Here is a 23,606-nt window from a genome sequence, read left to right on the forward strand (position 1 = left end):
CTTACAAATTCTCAAATTCTAGCCCCTAATCACTTAGATGAGTGCTCAATTTATAGGAAAATGGAGGAGGTTTGGTCATAAATGAAGGTATTTAATGGCCTTCCGAAATTAGAGTTAGTTTCCATGGAGGAAGGGATGAGAGTGTAAGAGGTTACTTAACTCATTCCCTATCCAATTTTGAGCTCATAGAAGATGATAAGTGTGGGAACCTTCTAGAAGGATCCAGAAGATAAGAATATTCCCAAAACCCTATGATGATTTCGCTCAATCTCACCCAGCGCAGGTCAAAGTGGGCCTAAGTGCTCTGAAAAGCACCCTGACATGGGCCTACCTACACTGAAGCACATTTACCTCTGACCAAGGTTGCGCTGGTCCCTCAAGGAGGCATTTCTGGAGGGCTTCAGGCCAAGAAACTCTCAGGGAAGGAAGCATTCAAAGTGATGACTTTTCTATGGCATGTAGCAACTAAATTAGGGTTTGATGAGCCCTAATAGTACTAATCTGAATGTTGGGAGTGATGTGCCCAAATGAATCTATAACAAAGGGAAAAATATGTTTTTCTAGGATTTATGGAGATTCCAAATTTTTTACATCTTTCAAAGATTTATTTTAAGTCATGGAGATGATTACTTCTCTTTTTTGAATAAATTGTAATGTCATATAAGTACACTTCAAGTGTTTTATTGATCAAACACCTGAAGCAAATGTCCATGGCTCTCTGGAAATTGGCTCCATCATTAATCGGTCCAAAAGGCATTTTTTGATAAGCATATGTTCCCCACTTGGTTCTAAATGTGGTTTTCAGTCTATATTTTGGATGTACAAGTATATGATTATAACCTAAAAACCCGTCTAAGAAATTCATTAGCTCATAACCAACAATAGATTATAAAATTTGTTCCATCGAAGGCAAAGTAAAATTATCCTTTTCACGTGCTTTTTTTTAATTTCTAAAACCTATACAAATATGAATATCTCCATTATTTTTCCTAACTGGAACAAGATTCAAGACCCACTTGGAATGTCTGACCAGGAATATGATTTTGGCTTTGAGGAGATTATTTAATTCAGTCTTAATTTCGGCTTCCAAGTTAGGATGAATCTTCCTAAGCTTTTGTTGAATTGGCTTTACATCTGGCAGCATAGGTATGGTGTGTTGAATGATAGATGTGTCATAAGTTTTAAGATCATCATAATTCCAAGAAAATACATCCTTGTATCTTTTCAATAGATGAATGAAGGCAAATATCTCATCTGGTGTGAGTCCAAGGCCTAAATTGATGTTCTGAGGCTTATGATCGGATCCTAAGTTAACCAATTTGAATCTCAAAGTAGAGCTTTGAAGTTTGCAATTGGTAACCCTTTTAAACCTATCTTTCAGATCATATAAATATTCCAATTTCACTACAGGTTTAGGAAAATAATTTTCCTTATAAGATTTATTTAGCTATTTATCATGCTCATCTTCATCAATGATCTGGTCAAAGTAAGATCCTTCGAATGTCAGAAAACTTAGGATGTCATTGTCATTGTTAAAAACACACCAATTAGTTATGTTTTCTGGAATGGAGGGGTGAAAATTTAATTCAATCAAAAATCTATCGAGACTGAAATATTCAAGTGGAATGATATTGGAAGAAATGTTGGCTAGGAGATCGACACTAGAAGTTAGATCTTGGATCAAAGACGGGTAATACTTGAGGTGACTAGAAACATAATGCATGTTGTTTCTAATTCATTTTAATACAATTTATGAGTCACCAAAAGCTTTAAGATATTTGACATCAAGACTAATGAATTTGTTAAGCCTTGTACCAATGCTTCATATTTAGCAATGTTGTTGGTACAATCAAATTCCAATCTGCAGGCAAGCATAGTTTTTTATCCATCATGGTTTACTAAGATGCAACCAACTCCTGCACCATCATTATATTTCGATCCATCAAATTAAAGAGTCTTGTTGGGCACCTAATCCTCAATGGGTTAGTGTGGAAGTGGAATAAACAAAAGGAAGTCTAAGAGACCTTGGGATGTGAAACCCAATGGTCAAACCATGTACTATAAATGTATATCTCTTGTTAATAAAAATGTATTGTCATGTTTTATCTTTCAGATTATGTTGTTGCCCATGTGTGTTTAACATGCTATCAGATCAAGCGTATTCCTACCCTACATAATTACTTTAAGCCATTTGTTGTATGCCCTTTCTGTGCAAAAAATAAATTGTTCTGAAAAGTTTTTGGATTCTTTGTCTACCTCTCTAAGCCTCTGCTTTATTTATGCAATAGAAACGTTGGTATTTCGTTGTAGTTACTCTCTACGCACTTAAGAAATACCAACACTGACCCTTACCAAACCTGCACTCCATACATTCTCCAACAACCAATTTCTGTCCTCACTCTGAATCTATTGATTCCTGAGTGCATTTTCATATCGACATCTGGGCAAATGTGTTGCTTCTCCATTATAAAATTCATTGAACTCGCATTATTTATGTAGGTAATGTTCCTGTATTGGATGCCTAGTATTGGTTTTGCGAGAGGTTCGAGGAGGAAAATATTAGATGGGTAGTCGCGGCTTTGAGTATGAGCATAGATTTGTTTCAGAAAAACAAATGCACCGATTGGAATAAAATGATGAGAAATTTCCTCTCTATATGCCAACCTTTACACTTCTCCTTCATATTCCTGATTTATGTTGAATGATATCCTGCACAACGGAAGCCTAGTGGTATTTATTACATTCATGGCATCGTTGTTACATCTCAAACCTGTGTACATGTATACTCTTAGTACTCATTCCGAAGTATAAATGGGCATCAACTTCCATGCGCTTTTTCTTCTACTAATAGAACGCAGTTGTTCATCATCATTTTCATCAGTTGAATTAGAATCTACATTTAAGGCCTGTAAGTTGGGTACCAAACCATCAGTGGCAATATAGAGCACCCTCACTCCTCGATCCAATAAATCCTTGGTGAAAGGATCACTCATTCTAAAGGCATCTTCAATGAAGGTAGCAGGTCCAGCAACTATAATGAGACAGGAAAATCCTATTAACTTTCTAATAGGAACTACCTCCTTCCTATTGACCTCTAACTTTGGATTAGCAAGGGTTTCTTCCCTTGAGATCTTTGCTAGTTGTGCATTCTAATCCTTTAGTTCCCTTGTGTGGAGAAAGGCGAACAAGGCAACTGAAATCAAGTCAATACCCAACCCCTTGAGGATCTCTGGAGCTAGATCTTCATTTGGAGCATTTCTCAGTGCAACAATCAAGCGAGTTATGACAATCAGGCCTCCAAGACCACCACTTTCTATAAATGCAAGATAGAAAAACATCCTGACAGTCCAGAATGGAGAAAGGACTTCACTTCTTGTCTTTGTTGTAGTACTAATTTAAGCAGTAGATCGATTTCCAGGATTAGCAGAACAATGGATGACAACATCTCCACACGTTCCATGGACTTTACTTTGAAGAGGTAGCAGCTTCAGCACCTCAAAATGACATGGGCTCGATCCACATAGCTTCTTACTTCACCCAACAAGAGGATTATGTCTTATTGTTGAAGGAAAATGCTTAAAATGAAAGCAAGTAGTGGTAATGTAGCAGGAGCTTACGAGCTGTCTTATTGTTGAATTGAGAAAATGCAATGAGTTGGCATGTCAAATGTGGTGTACTTTTCTTCTTGGTATATCAATGTTGGTATTGGCCCTCACCCAAGACATTGCTACTCTCATTCCCGAGGTAGATGGAATGATAGGGAGGAGATGGAAAAATGAAGATCCCTTCACTCTTTAATTGATGATTCTATATGGCACTCGTTTATGTCTGTGCTTATTGTTAAAGGCATGTAGTTGATGTTCCTTTCACTACTATTCAACAAAAGGTATATCTATTTCTCGAGGGAGTAAATGAAGAGAAAGTTGTTTCTAATTTCTAGCCTTGGTCATTTGATGTCAAACTTCATGATATCGAGAAAAAATATATATTATCATTGTTTGGCCTCTTAGATCTCAAGCAAGCTAATTCATTACTCGTTGTTGAACTAAAGATCAACAGTTTCATTTCATGGAGAAAAGATGATTATTTTCTATAAGGGCTGAGAGTGATGTCCTCCTAAATGTGCTAAGTTTTTGCGTGTTTTTTTAGTGTTTCCATCCACTGCAGTCTTACTTATTTTATATGAAGAAAATGATGATGTTGTAAGCACTTGTTTTGGAAAAACTTGTAACAAAGTTTCACCCTAGGGTTTCAAGGCTGTTCCACATGCTATCATCAATGGTTACAGGAAAGTATTAGCAGTGGCTATTGAACTTGACTATTCTTTTCCACTGGCTGAGAAAGTGAAGGAGTATTTGAAGGATCCAAGCAAGTTTGCAGTTGCTGCTACCCAGTTGTGGCATTGTATTTAAAACTCACTATAGTTTTTGTCTACATATATATGCATTGATTCCTTGATTCGACTGCTACATAAGAGTTTGGTGGGATGTATAAAGGCAATGATTGTTTTGACAAATAAAAATAATCTTTTGTGGAGAAAAGTTTAGTCGATTGTATTGTCAGAACATAATGTTGGTCATGAGTAAACTCTTATTTTTATTTAATAGATTGTAATTGGTGCTTGTTGGTTGCACATTGATCATTTGTTGCACATTTATAAAGGATATTGCTAGTGGGTATTACTTTTCTGCATTAAGTAGTAGTTGTGATCAATTTTTAAGGTGTAATTCTGACATTGAAGAAAAAATGGCCAGAATCAATGAAGTATTAGAATTCCTCAAAACTCTCATATTGTCTACTACTCATGATACATTAAAAGTTAACAAAGTTTGTCTCACAAACATTTAGGTCTGTCTATAAAATGCACAAGAGAAAATTGATTTTTTGCAGCTCGAATCTCAGCTACAACAAGAAGAACTAAAACAGAGGAGTCATTCTAAACATGTTTCTGTTCAGAACATTGAGACTGTAACCCATGAGAAGCAAGTCAATAATGTTACAATTGGTTCAGATTTAGTACCCAATAAAGCAGCAGTTGTACATGCAGATGCAGAAACTTAGTCTGCACTTTCCAAGCCCATCATCAGACCTTGGGAACAGCTTGTCCACAACAAGCATAGAACTGGTCTTGGATATGACAAGGACTTGTCCTTTCATATTCCAGACTACTCAAATCCCATTCAGTTTTAGAGTGTTGGATTCCTTCATGACATTTCACCTCCAGTTGTTCCAGATTCCGCTCCTCTTCCACAACAACAACAACAATTGTGAAATGCTAACACTGTGACCGAGTTGGCTATCTAAAAGATCATTGTTTTGATATTCATCCATGTAAGCACTATCATAAAACCAGTCATTCTTCAAACAGATACTTCAGAAACAAACATCCTGCAAGAACAAAGATTCATCTTGGATGGATCGCTTCTTGGAAATGGGCATCAACAGCCAAGAAGATATTCCAATCACATGTCAAAACTTGTTCCAGAGTATTGAACAATCTTGTAGTTGAGTTTTCTCCATCATCTCACCTTGTATCTAACAGGGGGGGAAATGATGGTCATCTACAAGCTTCAAAGCCACATCAAGCAAGCCTGAGCCACAACCTGCCATACTAGATTCAGAGTTGTAGCCAGAAACAAAGATGCCCCTAATCATGCCTTCAGTTGGTAATCTGGGACACTTCCTCTAGCAGAAGACTTCAGCTTCTTGCTAGTTTTGGAAGAATTTTAGGAATATAATTGGGGACACTTCCTCTAGCAGAAGACTTCAGCTTCTTACCAGTGTTGGAAGAGTTCCAGGAATTGCATTAAGCATTCCAGAGTTTTCGGTCATCCTTAAGTCATCACAGGTTGAGACTTCCCTTCTTAGGTTGAAGTTCTCCCTTTTATGCGGGGTGAGACCTCCCTTTCATGGTTGAAGGTTTCCCTCTTCAAAACAATAGGAGAACTCCCTCTAGTAGAAGACTTCAGCTTCTTACCATTTTTGGAAGAGTTACGGGAACTGCACTAACCGTTCCAGCATTAGTGGTCATCCTTAAACCACCACCCTTTATACCAACATTTCAAAGAGCACATTCAGCCTAGTGTTGCCATGCATTTTTTCACATTTTGTATTACATCTCTCTTCTTGGACTCATACATAACCCTTCGGATCAAGGGGGGGAATGTTGGACACCTAATCCTCAATGGGTTAGTGTGGAAGCATAATAGACAAAAAAAAAGTCCAAGAGACCTTGGGATATGAAACCCAACTGTCAAACCATGTACTATAAATGTATATCTCTTATTAATAAAAAGGTATTATCATGTTTTATCTTTCAGATTATGTTGTTGCCCATGTGTGTTTAACAAGTCCAAAACAAACTATCCTTCTTATTTACAAGATTTTATACAATATTGATACATCTAGTTGAATCTGTTTGAGAAAAAGATTCGATCTGAGGTGAAATAGAATCAACTGAAAATGGAGAGTTATGTGTTGGAAAATTGCCAAAGAAATATTCAAAAGAATAATTTCCAAGAATGTTGTTTGTAAATACTACTGGTTCATTTTGCTAATCTAAATCAGTCACCGAATATTTCCTAATTTTTTCCCTATCAACACGAATTTGATTGGGTTTTCCATTGTAGGGAAGCCACATGTGTGATCAATCAGTTGAAAAGTAACCATGTAGTTTTTTAGACCAGTCTCTATTTAAAATAAGACCATAGAATTTTTTAATGTTTGCAACTAATATATCTATTATTTGACAAACCTTCGAATTGGAAGATAATATAATCAAAACAAAATTCAGTTCTCCTAAAACTTTGACTTTTTATAGTCTAATTGAAATATCTGAACAAAGAATTTATGAGGTGAAATATTTAATTTGAGACAAACTAAATAAGGCATAACATTGGATGATGCACTATAATCCACTAAACAATTGTGAACATTCTTATTAAAAAGTTCAAAAGTCAACAAAAAAGGAGGAGTGTGGGAATCTGATCTATCTCCCATTAAAATAGTATATGAGGAGTCAATCTTGAATAAAGGGACATTTGGAAGTTTTCCTTTCCCTTTTGAGTCTTTTGCAGTGACAGCAGTAGGTAATGGAGATGCAAGGACTGCATTTAATTCTTTGAGTAAAAAAATTTCTTGTTGTTTTAACTTACTGACCTCATAAAGGGAGATGTTGGCTTTGACCTTTTTCATGTCTTCTACAATATTATATTCAATGGTATTAGAGACTATAAATGTCTTAGATGAAGAGGGAGATTTAGAAGTAGCTGGAAAAGAATCAAAAGATGGATTAAAATTATTTTTAACTATGACCTTTTCTTTAGTAGTAGGATCAGGGAACTTTTGTTTTTTATTTCATGGAGAAGTATCAGCATGTCCCTTACTTCTAGTACTCACTGGTAGGGATTCCTCTTCTTCTTCATTTTCTGAAGTAGTTAGAATAAAATCCCATAAACCATGGGCTTCAATTATTTCTTCTTCTTGTGACTCTTCGGCAGATAAGGTTGATTCATCTTCTTTGTTATCTTCATCAGATTTTGCATTTGATATAGTGGGAGGAGGTTGTTACTATGATGGCTAATTCATTTTGAAAGGCTGAAAGGACTTATTTGAAGACATAACAACTTGTTTCTTGATTTCTACCATTTCATTAGACATTGTCTTCAAAATCGTTTGTAACCCCTCCAAGTTGAAGGGATATTTGGGATATTTTTTCTTGGATTCATCTTTAAAACTAACTTTCTTGGTCTGCTTTCTTTCCTCAAGGGTAGTTTTCTTCTCAAGAGAAAGAATTATTTTTTCCATAGATAGAATTTCCTTCATGTCATCAATCATTATTGTTTTATTAGCTCTATCTACGAACATAGCAATATTTTAAGGAATAGCAAAGATATACCACTCAATATGCATAGGAGTACCTGGTTTGGAAGTATCTAGGATATTGTTTAACAATTTGTTGAATCTAGAGTTAAAATCCTTGATCTTCTCATTTATATTAGTTTTAAGATTTGACAAATCATTGATTAAAGTGGTTGTTGTGCGATCATCCCAAAATTTCAACAAAATTTGTTCTTTGAACATATCCAAATTTGTAATTGATCTAGAAGGCAAGGAAAAATACCAAGACCCTATAGATCCTTCAAATGTATAAGGAAAAAGTTTGCAAACATTATCTTCTTCAGAAACTCCATTAAGGTTAGATGTTAACATACAATTGTGAAGGTGTTCCTCTGCAAGGAAACCATCATCAAGGTTAAATTTGGGTAGCCATCTTTCTGGATGTTTGGGAAGAGGATGTAATGGGGGAGTCATCTGAACTGCCCCAAGATTGTTCCATGGTCTATTTTCCATTCTGGGAGTACTAGGAACTGAGGAAGTTGCAAATGATGTGGAGGTTATAGGATATTGCACAGTTGAAGAGGTTTCTCCAGTAATGTTACTGCTTATAATAGAACCAATTGATTGTGACTGAGGAATGTGGATTGAAGGAATTAAAGGATGATAAGAAGAAGGTAAAGGGGTAGAGGAAGAAGCGGGATCAATGGAAGGAGTATGAGGTGGAGAGGATGATGTCATATCACTAGCAGAAGAGAGAGTTTCTAGAGTAATTTTATTTTTCCGGTGAGTGGGTAATGGACACTCAAAAGTTTTACCTCCAAATTTTTCATTTTGGGATCTAGTTAATACACCAGAAGATTGTAAATATGAAGTAACACTTCCTTCGATAAATCGGTTTGAATGGATATTTCTCCAAAAATGGAAATTCCTGACAATATTTGGATCAAATTTTGGACTTCAAGGAGCTTTGTACGCACTTGTGAAGAAGTTTGGCTAGCTAAAATTGGAAGTGTTCTAGGAGATTTGGTGGTTGTTTGAACAACTTCATATCTAGGGTTAGGAGATTTAGAATGGGATCTTGAATTTGGTGGTGATTTTGAGGGAGACTAACTCTTAGAATGACGTCTTAATTTGGAATTGGACCTTATTTTCATTCATAGACTGATGGCCCTCCTTCTAGTGCCAAAAATGTTGAAGGGTCAAAATGTCTACTTCAACATCGAGGAAAACCACCCGATCGAGACCTTAGAGCAGATCCTTTTCTGTTTGGAATGGTAGCTCTGACTAGAAATTATGGGACCAGATTCCGTTTATATAAATTATAAAAATGGATGGAGTATATAGGTTTAAGGCTATGAGATACTTAAAACTAAAAATAAAGGATATTTAAACTAAATATCTATCCCGAGAAAGCTTATCTTTATATGTGATTTAGAAGGATCTCACAAGCAACATGACAATATAGATTATCAAGTTATTATGAGGTTAAAGAAGATAATAATAACAAATTTAATTAAATAGTTAATTGAATTAGTTGATGAATTTGATACACATATAAGATTCTGTTATTTATACATATAATATATGATTTCAATCGCACATATCAATAGTGAAAAACTGTACGATTTCTTGCAACACAAATATGATAAACATAATCAAATAACTATTCAACTCTTAAACAAAGTGATAATAGACAGAAAGTAGTACCTGATATATCATAACTCTACTCATGAGAAAATAGTAGTTGTTCACCTTTCTATCAAGAGAAACTTAAGTGACAATAGTGCGAACAAAAGCCTTCTGTCCAAAATTCAGAACCCCTTCTCCATACAAATGAAGGGGATTTATAGTTTCAAAATGAAATACAAATATAGCAAAGTGGAGTAAAATCATGAAGTGGTTTTAACAAACAACGCTTAAAATAAAATAACAAGACAATTTTAGAATTTGTTGTAACAACTTGACTAAGCCTGTGAAGAGGACCACTCTCCCATGCACTATCATAGTTCATAAATATCTATCATGGGCTTCAATTCAAGTGGATATTTTGGCTGAATCCACATTTGATTGGTATATATGCCATCCCTCAACGCTAGCAGCATGTGAGTTGTGTTGGATAAGCATCTAAGCATTAGCCGTTGGCGATGATGCTTGACTAAGAAATTCCAATGGAATTCTAAGTCAATCTTAGATAGCTTCTCAATTGTATCAACCCTTTTCTTGGACAATTTCTGCCACATTTTGGTTAGCAGTTTGATATCTAAAGAGTTCCCTCGGGGGAGTTTGAAATAAGGTTTGCCTAAAAAAAATATCGTCAATGGTTTTAGTGAGGTCATTGGAGATATCCCTTGCATTGAATATTGTTGTCTATGCATGCTTGAGGCAGATATCCCAATCCCTAAATACTATTTCTTTGTTCAATTCCTCTTTCTGGGGAGATCAGCTAATCTCCCCTCAGCGTTGTCTTGCCATGTTATGAAACCTACAATATTTTCCTCAATATCATCAAAGTATGTTCTGAGGTTGGGTAATTGGTCCACTAAGGAACTTATTGTGTGACACAAATCACGAATGATGGCTAACTTTTTACAGAATACGACATATTTTTGAGCAAGGAGAGCATTTAATTCTCCTTCTGTTTTGAATTCTACTAATTCAACATCAACTTTTGTTCTGTAATTCTTTAATTTGAGCATCTTAGACCTACAAATCGGAGTCATGTTGAACTGTAAGGGCGTTGAAATTGTTTTGGATTTCAAAAATTTGTTCTTTCCATTGATTGGCAATCCTTTACTTCTCACTCTCAAGATTCTATTCCAACTACATATATCTATCCTCTTTCTCCTTAAAAAGTTGTTGTATCTCAGTGGCTTTGTCCATAGTTGCGTAAGCATATGATCCTGTAAACTAAGTGAGTGTTCCCAGTTCCTCTACTAGAGTGGATAATGAACCTTTCCATAGTACTTTAAAAGAGGTGTTTCCAAGGACTAAATCCTGGATTGGTCAATCTTTATTTTCTTTATTTTCCTTTTAACAACGGCCTTATGTTTAGGATTGTAGAATATGTTAAGGGGAGGATTCTTTTCGACCTGTAATACAACCTCAGAGGTCAGGAATGCTAGTATAATTTCCATGTATTTAGTATCTGTAGGCTTATTAGAGGCCTTTATTGTACTCAGAGTCTTCTCTATAGTTTCATAAGTGTCTTAACCCCGGGTTCCTTTCCTTTCAAAGTCTGGCTACATTGTTCCCATATCTCCTCAATCTTAGAAATTGGCAAATAACCTTCAATCTTAGTAAAAGAAGAAGCCCATGTTTCTTTTGGTTCAAGGGTATTAGTAACCTGTGTAGAAGTAATAACTATAACCTTTTCCTGAGTTGTGCTTTCCAGGGAAATATCTAGTGAGTCTAAAGGTAAATGAGATAGTCTTGCTTCCCTGTATTGAGAAAATTGAGTGATTTCCTATGGAGTTAGATGCTCTGCAATCTGTTTGGAAACCATTAAATAGGTGGCAACTTTTTCAAAGAATTCATCAAATTGATCAGGTTCTTGAGAGAATTTCCTAATGCTTGATTGTGCAATGACCTTCTTGATAGTTCCATGAGGATCGTACAATTTTTTAGGAATGGTAGGAAAATTAAACTCTAAGATAGAGTTGATCTCACCAACTACATGTTCAAAATTCTCTAATGTATACATACCATAATGAAAAGGAAAGATAGGCCATACTTTCTTATTAGATTCTTTCAATACTTTAGAAATGCCATTACCTATGGTTTGTTATGTTATATCTCGAGCTAGAAATTTGTCGGGAACATACAGGAGTAAGGCATGGGGATTAGCAAGATCCTCACCAAACCAAATCCCAATCCTTAGCAAGTTTGTCTATGCTTCCTGGGAAACCCTGGGAGCTCTCTTATTAAAGATAATTTGATGAATAGGAAGCATAACCCCCTGGAAGATTCTATGGAAATGAGGATGATACTTGGAGTCCCAAAGAATATTATGGTATATGTGAATAGGATCTGGGTCCTTTAAGGTCCATTTCCATCCCATGGAAGTGAAATCAATAGTGAATCATATGGAATCCATTACATAAGCACTCATATAGAAAGGAGGAATTATATTTTTTTAAACGGTATGCTTCTTCCTAAAATTTAGAATGTGAGTGGCTAAGTTATCAGGTAATATATTTCCCTAGTCTAATATATATCCTTCTGAGGAAACATCAATTAGCAGAGTCTGTTGATCCAAGAATTTCTGAAAATTAGGATATGCAAGGAGTCTACATACCATGGAAACAATTTGGAAATAAGGACCAACAAGTGAGTCTACTAAATATATGACATTTTCCTCACGCTTATGCTTGTTGGGGTCTCTCCTCCATTCCTTGACAAGTTCTAATGCATGATCAATGTTTCTCATGAATTTCTCCACAAATTGTTTGTCATATTTGCACTGAGGTGGTGGAAAATGGTACATTGCACTGAAATCATTGCCAGTGAATGAGTCGATGAATGCATTGTTCGTTGTCATGAATTTTCTATCTAAAATGTTCAACTTTTCCACGGCCCACTAAATCATATCTACATAGGGAAGGATCTTGGTTCAAGTAGTAATTTTTTGTAAAAATGAATTTGATACATCATTGTAGGTGGTATTAGAAACTGAAGTAAAATCATTTGTTGTAACTGCTCTTTGGGTAACCCTTGGTTCTTCATATGAATAGTTGATAGATAGAATCCCACGAGGCACTCTCAGCATCTAAATAACAGAGCATGTCAGAAAATAACCCTGGTGTGTCAATATTTTCAGCTAATGGAGTAACCAATTGTTGATGAGTAGCTAGTTTCCTTTTCGACTTAGATGTGTTAAACATTTCTTCTGAATTGTGCTTATCGGGACTGGCCTACAATGGAAAAACACAAGACTAAATGATAATTCCTTTACCATAAAAGAATTTAGCACAAATAATGATTTTTCATAATGATTTATGTCTTAAAGGGAAAATCATGATAAAATCAAGTTGAAATGAATAAGGTTGTTTATAACTTCAAAAACCATAAATTCACCACTTTCGAATATTAAATAAGAAACATGAATTCACATGGGTCTTGCACACATCAGCATATCAGAAGGATTTTATGAGAGAAATCACTTGGATGCACACTAAACATTACGATATTTGAGACTCCTGATATGTCATGTCTAAAAAAGACTCGGATGTAGGTAAAAAACTCCTCACCAAACCAATTCCCATTCTTAGCAAGTCTGCCTAAGCTTCTCAGGAAACCCTAGGAGCTCTCTTATTAAAGATAATTTGATGAATAGGCAACATAAACCCCTAGAAGATTCTATGGAAATGAGTATGATACTTGGAGTCCCAAAGGATACTATGGTATATGTGAATAGGATCTGGGTCCTTTAAGGTCCATTTCCATCCCATGGAAGTGAAATCAATAGTGAATCATATGGAATCCATTACATAAGCACTCATATAGAAAGGAGGAATTATATTTTTTGAAACTATATGCTTCTTCCTAATATTCAGAATGTGAGTGGCTAAGTTATTAGATAATATATTTCCCTAGTCTAATATATATCCTTCTGAGGAAACATCAATTAGCGGAGTCCGTTGAACTGGGAATTTCTGATAATTAGGATAAGCAAAGTCTACATACCATGGAAATAATTTGGCAATAAGGACCAACGAGTGAGTCTACTAAATATATGACATTTTCCTCACGCTTATGATTGTTGGGGTCTCTCCTCCATTCCTTGATAGGTTATAATGCATGATCAATGATTCTCATGAATTTCTCCACAAATTGTTTGTCATATTTTCACTGAGGTGGTGGAAAATGGCACATTGCACTAAAATCATTACCAGTGAATGATTCGATGACTGCATCATTTGTTGTCATGAATTTCCTATCTAAAATTTTCAACTTTTCCACGACCCACTAAATCATATCTGTATAGGGAAGGATCTTGGGTCGAGCAGCAATTTTGTGTAAAAATAAATTTGTGAAATTGTTGTAGGGGGTATTAGAAACTAGAGTAGAATCATCTTTTGTAATTATTCTTTGGGTAACCCTTGGTTCTTCATATTTGAATAGATGATAGATAGATTCCCTGGAGGCACTCCCAACATCTAAATAACAGACTGTGTCAAAAACTGACCTTGGCATGTCGAGATTTTAAGCTGATGGAGCAACCAACTATTGTTGAGTAACTGGTTTCCTTTTTGTCTTAGATGCCTTAAACATTTCTTCTGAATTGTGCTTATTGGGACTGGCCTACAATGTAAAAACACAAGACTAAATGATAATTCCTTTACCATAAAAGACTTAAGAACAAATAATAATTTTTCATAACGATTTGTTTCTTAAAGGGAAAATCATGATAAAATCAAGTTGTAATGAATAAGGTTGCTTAAAAGTTCGAAAATCATAAATTCACCAATTTCGAATATTAAATAAGAAACATGAATTCACATGGTTCTTGCACACATCAACATATCAAAAGAATTTAATTGAAGAAATCACTTGGACGCACACTAAAAATTACGATATTTGAGACTCCCGATATGTCATGTCTAAAGATATGAAGACTATAAGTGGGGGTGGGAAGACATATCGAAAGTTTTATATCGGCAAATAAAATATCAGGGATTTAAAGAGTGAATATCCAATATCAAAAGTATTGATATGGGTAGAGACAGGAATATCGGAAGTTTGTGATATCAAAGGGGAGCAGCATCGGACATATCGGATATCGGAAGTGGGAGGTAATCAGAAATATTGTGATATCGGGAGTAAAGTATGATGAAAGTGCTGAGTATTGGAAGTTTAATATATTGGGAGTTTTTAAGATGGCGCAATTTAAAAAGTTACGATATTTGGGATTTCTGATATGCCAAGTGGCAGTTTGTGGGACGGTAGTTGTTTAAAGTATTTATTTTAAAATTAATTGCCCCCTTAACTTTGTGTTACATATCGGCAATGGTTGATTGAAAAATGATTTTATAAAATCTTTCCTATAAGGAATGTTACGATATTACGATGATCCCATAGAAATCATCCGATAATGCATTATTTTAACTAACAAAGGTGTATCAATTTTCTTATTAATCATAACATTTGTAAGTTTGGACCTCTCATATTTGGTTTCCAATAATAGAAACTTTCAAGTGACAGGGTTTTTTATTACAATTTTAAAATTTCCTTATCTTTATTAAAAACAAAAAGGTTTTATTAAAAAAAAAGAAGGGTCCCCATAATTTATTATATAACTAAAATAAAATTAAATGGGGGTTGTTGAGTACTACAACACAATGAGAGTTTCATTCATGCAAATTCCCACCATCACCCCTCGCAAAGGTGTTCTTAGCACTCTTGTCATACGAGCCCTTAGAATTTTTTACATTTAACACATTTAAAAATAAAAGAACCATCTAATCACTGCCTTCAATAATATTGGCTATGAAGAAAAAGAAATCAAAAAAACTTTCATAAAAGCAAATAAAAGAAGGCTCCTACCACGTGAACCCCAACCATTATGCAAAAGAATTTATATTTCATACATCAAAGGTGTGACTAATAGAATCACCAAAATTATAAGGAAGAAAAAATTCACCATTGCTTTCAAACCAATGAAACTTATCCATCAGGAAATGAGTTTCATCGAGGATCATATTGACCCACATCAACACCAAGGGATCTATAGGATAACCTATTCATGTGGTAAATGTTACATTAGGGAGACTTGAATATCCTTTAGAATTAGGATGAAAGAACACATTGTTGATATTAGACATGGACGTGTTCATGTTTCCGCTCTCGCCGAGCACTCCAACAGTACCAAACACCATATAAACCTTGAGAACACCAAAATTATTGTCAGGGGAAACCATTATTTAAAAAATGTGCTGGAGAAGCTTTGGAGATCATCAAAAACCCTAAAATCTAAACAGAGACAATAGCCTTGAAATCAACAATTGTTGGATTCCACTTCTTAAGAACTCTTAAGGATTCTAAAATCTTAAATCCCACTTCATTTCCTACATTCCTTACCTTTTTCATAGTAATATCTTTCCCCCTTCCTTTCTCTTCTTCTTTCCTTTCCTCTCCTGCATAATTCTAAATTAACACCTCAATAAAATTATAATAATAAGGTTAATTAAATATAAATGATCAAATTAATAATAAAATTATAATATTAGGGTTAATTAAACTTCTAGTAATAAGGTCAAATAATAATTAATATATATTATTATTACCTTGAATAATAACATTATTATAACATTATTATACTTTTATAATATTATAATATTTTATATTTTAATTTCTTCTTAATTAATAGTAATAAAATAAATTAAAAATGATTATAATATATAATTTTAAATATATCAATATATCATTATTAGTATTAATATTTACATTAAAAATAATAAATTTACTATATAATCTATTAATAATCCCTTAAATTTATCAAAAAATTATTAGGTTATTATATTATTAGATATTTTATTTCTCTTTATAATTAGGGTTCTTATTATTATTAAAGCCAACATTTTTTTATTTCTTTCTTTTTTTCTCCTAATTTCTTGTATAAATATTGTTGTTCTTTCGGCACTATTTCCTCAAGAATTGTTTTGTCCTGGTGAAGGATCCACTTATGGACTCGAAACGTAGACATTCCTACAAAATTATTGTGGTAAATCTGAGCTTCCAAACTATAAAAATCCATGGTATCAACCTTGATTTGTTACCTCTCTAGAAGATCTCTAGAGGCATGAACTTTCTCCTCAATTTCATACACATTAAAGTGTTTCCCAAACAAGGTGGAATTATGGAAGGCTAAAGCTATCGTGGTAGCATCTACCTCTACCCTAGTGCAACATAGAAGGGGCTTGCATGGTAACTTTCCCTTGAACGTCAAACACAAATAGGTCATATCGAACAAGCAAGAAAGAACCAAAGGAAATATCGAATGCAAAGAACCACAGAGAGAAATTAATTGAGCTAATAAAAGGAAAGGAAGAAAATTTGAAAAATTTCCCCAAAAAGCTTCCCTAAATCCCTTTTTGGATTGAGCCACATTATCATAGAGAGGGTAGAGGGTCAAATCGATCACCCACGTGTTGAACCAAGACCTGTTAGACAACACCATCATTTCCAACTATTAATTCACCGATTTGTACCTATGTGTGCCATAAATTCGCCAACCTTCCATCCTTGCATGGAGTAAGGGCCACATACCCTTTGGACGAATGGGAGGAGTCTTCAATAAAGTTTTGCATTGGAATAAGACCCAAGGTGTCATTGCCATTGTTGGCATCAATCATTGGGGAGAAATTGAGGTCATCAACATCATCATTGTTATGTCCCCATGCCACCCTACATATTATTATTATTATATATTCATTTGAAATAAGAAAGCCATATTTCCCCCCTTTTTTCTTGTAAATAAGATATGTTTGAGAGTTAATATAAATTACATAGATATAATGGGATTCAAAAGTTTACTATGTTAACATAGTAGTAGTCCACGGGGTCTTGGATAGACAGTGATCGGGTGCTTTGTTAAGGTACTCCTTGATGTGAATTCATAGGTTCAATTCCCTACCCCGATTGGGGTGATATATTGGGCATGATGAAGATGTAGTCCTACCAAGCTTACAAACAAAAAAAATGTGTACTATGTTAACACAGTAGTAGTGATTACATCCAAGTTTAGGAACTATCAGAGAAAATTAAGGCATTTGTTCTTTACTAGAGAGCATGAAAAACAACCTCAAAAAGAAAAAGTACTATCGAGACCTACTCAGAGGGTAACCAGGTCGACCCAATCCAAAAGTTGATATATGATTAAGAGGATTCCAAAAAATAATATCTAAAGATGTCTCCAAGGAGGAAATTGGTCATATCATAACTATAAAGTTTGAATATAAGTTCAAAGAGAAAAATCAATGAAACTTAAACTAACATAAAACCATGGTAAGGAATCCATGATTAGGTGTAATTACTATGACCAACATCTTCATAGAAGGCGTGGAGCACTATTGGAGTGTCCTTAGAGGATCTTGGTACCTTGATTTGGATCATACATCCATAGTTTTTCACCAACTAAGAACAAATAGCAATTAAGAACATGTTTTTCTTATCTAGTTCTTCCATTTTATTCTAAATTTCTTTCCAACCAAATTCACGAGATATTAAAGAATGGGCCAAAAATTCCTTCATGTGCCAATATATTTCAACAATGTTATGTATTTTTGTGATGTGGGTGATATTTAAACCTAGGTTAGGGGAAAAGTCCTATACTAGCTTTTCACATCCACCCCTTCCTTGCACTTTTATTCAACTTTGACATTCACTTCAATGGAATGAAACTGATTCTAGATGTGGAGTGTTGTGGCCTAGTGATAGGCCAAGGTTGTGGTACCTACTTCAACATTTCCTCTGGTATGAAGAGAGGAGCCTTTCTTTTTGGGAAGTACGCAAAAACATGGCTAGAGAAAGGATAACCATGGTTGCAGGAGGCATATAAATATAATGAACGGTGATGTAGGAGAATCTACTAGCTAAAACCATTTTGACCTTCTTAGGTCAAAACCCATTTAATAAAGGAAGTTGGTTTCCTTAATTTATTTAATTTTGTATTATTTTTCTAACTATAATCTCGAAGGTATCTATGTTGTTAAGAAGTTGGATGAGTGTCATTTAATTACTATCTAAAGGGATAGATTCATCCAAATTAAGGATTTGTTGGAAAATATACCAAAATAGGTTGAGTTTGTTGAGTTGAATACAAAAGCTTTATGTAATAGAATTTGAATGTAATTGATTTTGTGTAGAGAGATATAGAATTGAGTGAAGAAGTCGAATTTGACCAAAGGAGGACTACATACAAATGTTGAATTGTAATCTTCCTTTTGTGATTGAATTAATATATCACATGTATATTTCTTTGTGTGGTATGTGTTAAATTTGTGTGTGATCTAACAAAAAAGCTACATCATATTCCTAATTGTAAAAATCTAGTGTCACTAGTGATCAGGTCTCCAAGTTAATTTTAGAGTTACCACTTCAAATTGGTTAGCATACAGTTTGGTGCTTTGAGGTTATATTTTTCAACTTTCGACATAGACATAACCAGACGTTTCTTGTGGTTTTTTCCATCCACATTAATGGAGGTATCTGGGGTTAAACATATCTGGCCCAATGATGGTTCAAGTGATAAATCATATCCCCAAATATTCAAATAGAAGTTTGTAAGCCACACATGAAGGTATCCAATGTGGACCCCACCAAAGGTTTTATAAATAAGAACTAGATATAGATCGAAACTCATATCTGGACCATAAGTCATATGGGGTGGACCCCACTATAAGTCACATTAAGGAACATATTTTAGGAATTGCATCCAAAAAGTTTATCTAGACTAAACCATGTTTGGGCCATTGCAAAGTGTGCAATATAGTAGTCAATTAGATCAACAGATATCTAAATCTCTCATTCAAGGAAAAGATATCAATATCATTTTTTCATTGGTCAAAAATATGGATTTGAGCACATCCAAATTAAATAGATATATTCAGGCTTGAAGTAATCTGAGGTCGAACATATGGGGACCATTCAGATTATCTAGATCTCCAAATCATGTAAAACTTTAAAGGAGTTATTCGGGTATCCAGGTTGCTGACCTTGTAAGAAAACGACACTCTCTCAACCCCCAAATCCTATATACAATGAAATTTTGGGTTTACGATTAAAGAAATTTAGGTTTTTATCTGAAATTTGGGATTTTTTTAAAACTAGAGTTTTGAGGTTTTGAACAAAGAAAAATTAGCTTTAAAACTTCAATTAAGGCAGATTACCATCATTTCTATGCTAAGTGAATGTTGTTGAAGGAGATATTAAGATCTCTTAGAAGGACATTAGAGAGCATATATCCACTAAAGGGAGAGGAAAAAGAGATTGAAGGCAACAATTTGGTATTAGAGCATAATGTTTCCTCTTAAATATGGCAGGAAGATGCAAAGGAGCAGCTAGAGGAGCAAGTCAAGGGAGTCTTGTAGTGAATGTAGCGCTACAAGAAGAGATAAGGCACATTTAGATGAGATTACAGGTAATGGAAAATACTTTTAAAATATGAGTTGGCATCAGAGATGTCAATGAAGCAGAAGAAGAATATTCCAATGAAGAAAAAGCTAAAAAATCAGCAAAGGATAAAATGTTGATGAGTTCTAGACCAAAGATGGAGGTGTTTGTATATGAAGGAAATTTAAATTTTAATGAATTTATGGATTGTATCAATGCCATGGATAAATATTTCGATGTTGATAAAGAGAAAAGAGTGAAGTATGTAGTGATAATATTTAAAGTTCATAGAACTCTATGGTGGGATGAAGTGTTGGTACATAAAAAAGAGGAAAGACAAGTCCAAGATGAAGAACTAGGATAGAATGATATCAAAATTCAAAAGAAAATTCATTCTTAAAGATTACCAGTTAAATATTTTCAAGAAATTTCAGAATCTTAGATATAAATCTATGTCAATAAGGGAATATATTAAAGAATTTTATAAACTAAACATTAGAGCTAGTTATGTTGAAGATAGTTCTAAAAAGGTTGTTAGGTACATTAATGGTTTGAGATATGAAATTTAGGATGATATTTTTATATTATACCTTAGGACTGTTGAGGATGCATATCAAAATACATTGAAATTATAAGAGAAAATCACTAGAAAATAGAGTTAGAAGAATAGAGGAAGACGTCTTGCAAGAGGAAAAGGACAATTAAATGGGAGAGCAAGATTCCAACCATAAAGAGAGGAAAATGAACGTTGGAGCAGTCAGTCACCAAGAGAATGAAATTCCATATGAAAATTATCTTTCTCATGAGGTCGAGGTAGAGGAAAAGTCTACTAACCTAGATGTTACAAATGTGGAAAGTTGGTACATATGTCATGGGAATGTCCAAAAAATAATATGGCAAGCAAAAGAAGTGCACATGTGACAAAAGCAGTAGAAGAAGGTTTGAATTCAATTGTAACAGAAGAAATTATCGAAGTCGGAGACTCATTATTATTGAATAGAGTTCTAATTAAATCAGAAAAAGAAGCTAAGGAGCCAACACAAAGGAAGGGCTTGTTTAGAATTGTATGCAAGACAAAGGGTAAGTGTTGGAAATTTGTGATTAATAGTTGTAGTACATATAATTTGGTTTCTATTAAGACGGTAGACAAATTCATTTTGCACATATTAACACATTGTACTCCTTATATAGTTTCAAGGCTACAAAAGGGACATCAAATTTTGGTGAATGAACAATGCAAGGTAGAATTTCATACTGGAGGCTATAAGGATAAGATATTGTGTGATGTAATGTCCATCACTATTTGTCATATTTATTTAGGAATTCCATGGCAGTATGATAGAAATTATATTCGCGATATTATAAGGAACACTTATACACTTGAGAAGAACTGTTGGAGACATACATTGTTACCTTTTTAAGAAGGAGGAAAAGAAGATGTTGGTCCTAGTGTGTTGTTTATGAGTGGAAAGGAGGTATTGAAAGATGTCAAAAAGGAAGATGTACATTTTTCTTTGGTTGGGAAGCCCAATGTAATTTTTATGAGCATAAACTTAAATGGTTTTCCTCAAGAAGTCAAAGTTATATTATATGAATTTTTTAATATTATTGTAGATGAATTACCAAGTAGTTTACCTCCTATTAGAAGTATTAGTCATCATATATACTTAATTTCATGATCAAGTCTTCCAAATAAAGTAGCATATAATTTGACTCCACAAGAGAATGAAGAAGTGAAGAGACAAGTGCAAGAATTGTTGGACAAGGGTCTCATTAAGGATATTTTGAGTCCAAGTGTTTTCCTTACAATGCTCAACCCAAAGAAGGATGGTGGATGGAGAATGTGTAATGATTCCAAAGCCATCAATAAAATTACAATAAGGTACATATTTCCACTTCCATGCATTAAAGATTCAATTAATTATTTTAGTGGTACCAATTATTTCTCTAAGATTGATCTGAAGAGTGGATATAGGATTAGAAAAAGGGATGAATGGAAAGCAACTTTCAAAAAAACCCATGGATTGTATGAATGGATAGAGATACCTTTTGGTCTCACTAGTGTCCTATTAATGGGCTAAAATTTACTACTAATAGTAAGGGGGTATCCCAATGTGAAGACCCAATTAAACCTCACAATGCTTGGGATGGAAGCCCCATCTGGTATGTGGGCCCGACTACCACAATGATTGTTTTCCTCTTTGATTTCAAATAAGATATGTTAATGTGAGCACAAGCATGAAATATTCAAAGAAAGAGGATGAAATCAACCCACAATTGACAAACTTGTAGAACAATGTACAATAATATAGCAGCAAAACAATAAGAAGAAGTATGCCTCAAGAAGGAATAAGTGAGGTAAAACCATCTAAGACATACACAAATGGGAAATTACTAGAATTTAATTGTAAGTTAGTTCACAATAGGTTACTAGTGTTACCATGGAATGAAAGGGAAAATATTCAAGAGAAAACATATAAGCAATAGCTAAGAATTAGTTCGTCGATGTATAACCAATATGAAAGAAGACATGCACACATAATAGAAGTACCAAATAACCATTACAACCACCATGAAAATGCACGAGAATAGATGCCAAAAGAAAAGAGCTTCTTATTGAAAATGTCACAAACTTTAGTATAAGTAAAGCAGTTCCACCAAAATCTAATAGTGGAAGGTGAGCTATTCATATCATCTGCAAAACAAACTCATTACCTCAGCACAACTCATTCTACCATCTTCCTATATCAGTTCTCACAACTACCTAGGTGATAATAATTCTATGCTAAAAGACTCAAGTGCCAAAAATCCCCTGTCATAGAGGCATGATGATACAATTTATACAAATGGGTGCATGACCTTTCACCTCTCCCATGACTCTTCAAATTCCTCATGACCTTTCATTCCCAAAGTATTTTACAACTCATATTGGCTTGTATATGATCCTAATATTTTCTATTTTTATAATTATGACTTAAATAATATTCACACTATGAAAAAGGAAACCAAATCAAGTTTGATGCTACAACAGATTGGAAGTTTGAATCATTGTTCTAGCTGATCGATCAGGATGCCATGTTGACCATTGCTTTCTATTGAAAAAATCATTGAGAATTTAGAGCTTTCTCCTTCGCTTCTACTGTCTCGACATGAACTGGTCTTTCATTCCCCGAGATTCTATTATGTTCAATATAATGTCATTGATATGTAAGAAAACATCACAATGTGACTGAGCAATATAGTTGTGATATCAGTAGCACTCTCTCTCCCTCTTGAGTTCTTTTTAAGTACAACTTTTCTGCTGAAAATTCAAGAGTGAGATTGGGTGATTTTGCCATTTGTTTCCTAAGATATTCCTTGTTCAAATAATAATAGTGGTTACAAGGTAGTTGAAGGATCTAAAATCTTGCTTCATAAGCCTAGTTGATCACAATGATTCAGTTAAAGAATTCAAAATAGAGTTTTCCTGATGAATAGTTATCTTGATAGTATCATTTCCACCATAGAAAAGAAAATATACTCCCTTGGTCTTAACAGAAGTCGAGGCACAACCCATTTCTCTTGGTGTTATATCATTTGTTAGAATTGAAGTTATATTTATTCCTTTAAACAATACAGTTATTGATACAGTGCAATCCCCTTTAATTTTATGAAAAAGA

The sequence above is a fragment of the Pinus tabuliformis genome, chromosome 6, assembly GCF_031772625.1.
Source record: "Pinus tabuliformis cultivar Carrire ecotype Pingquan chromosome 6, CPIR1, whole genome shotgun sequence".
NCBI classification, from domain to species: Eukaryota; Viridiplantae; Streptophyta; class Pinopsida; order Pinales; family Pinaceae; genus Pinus; species Pinus tabuliformis.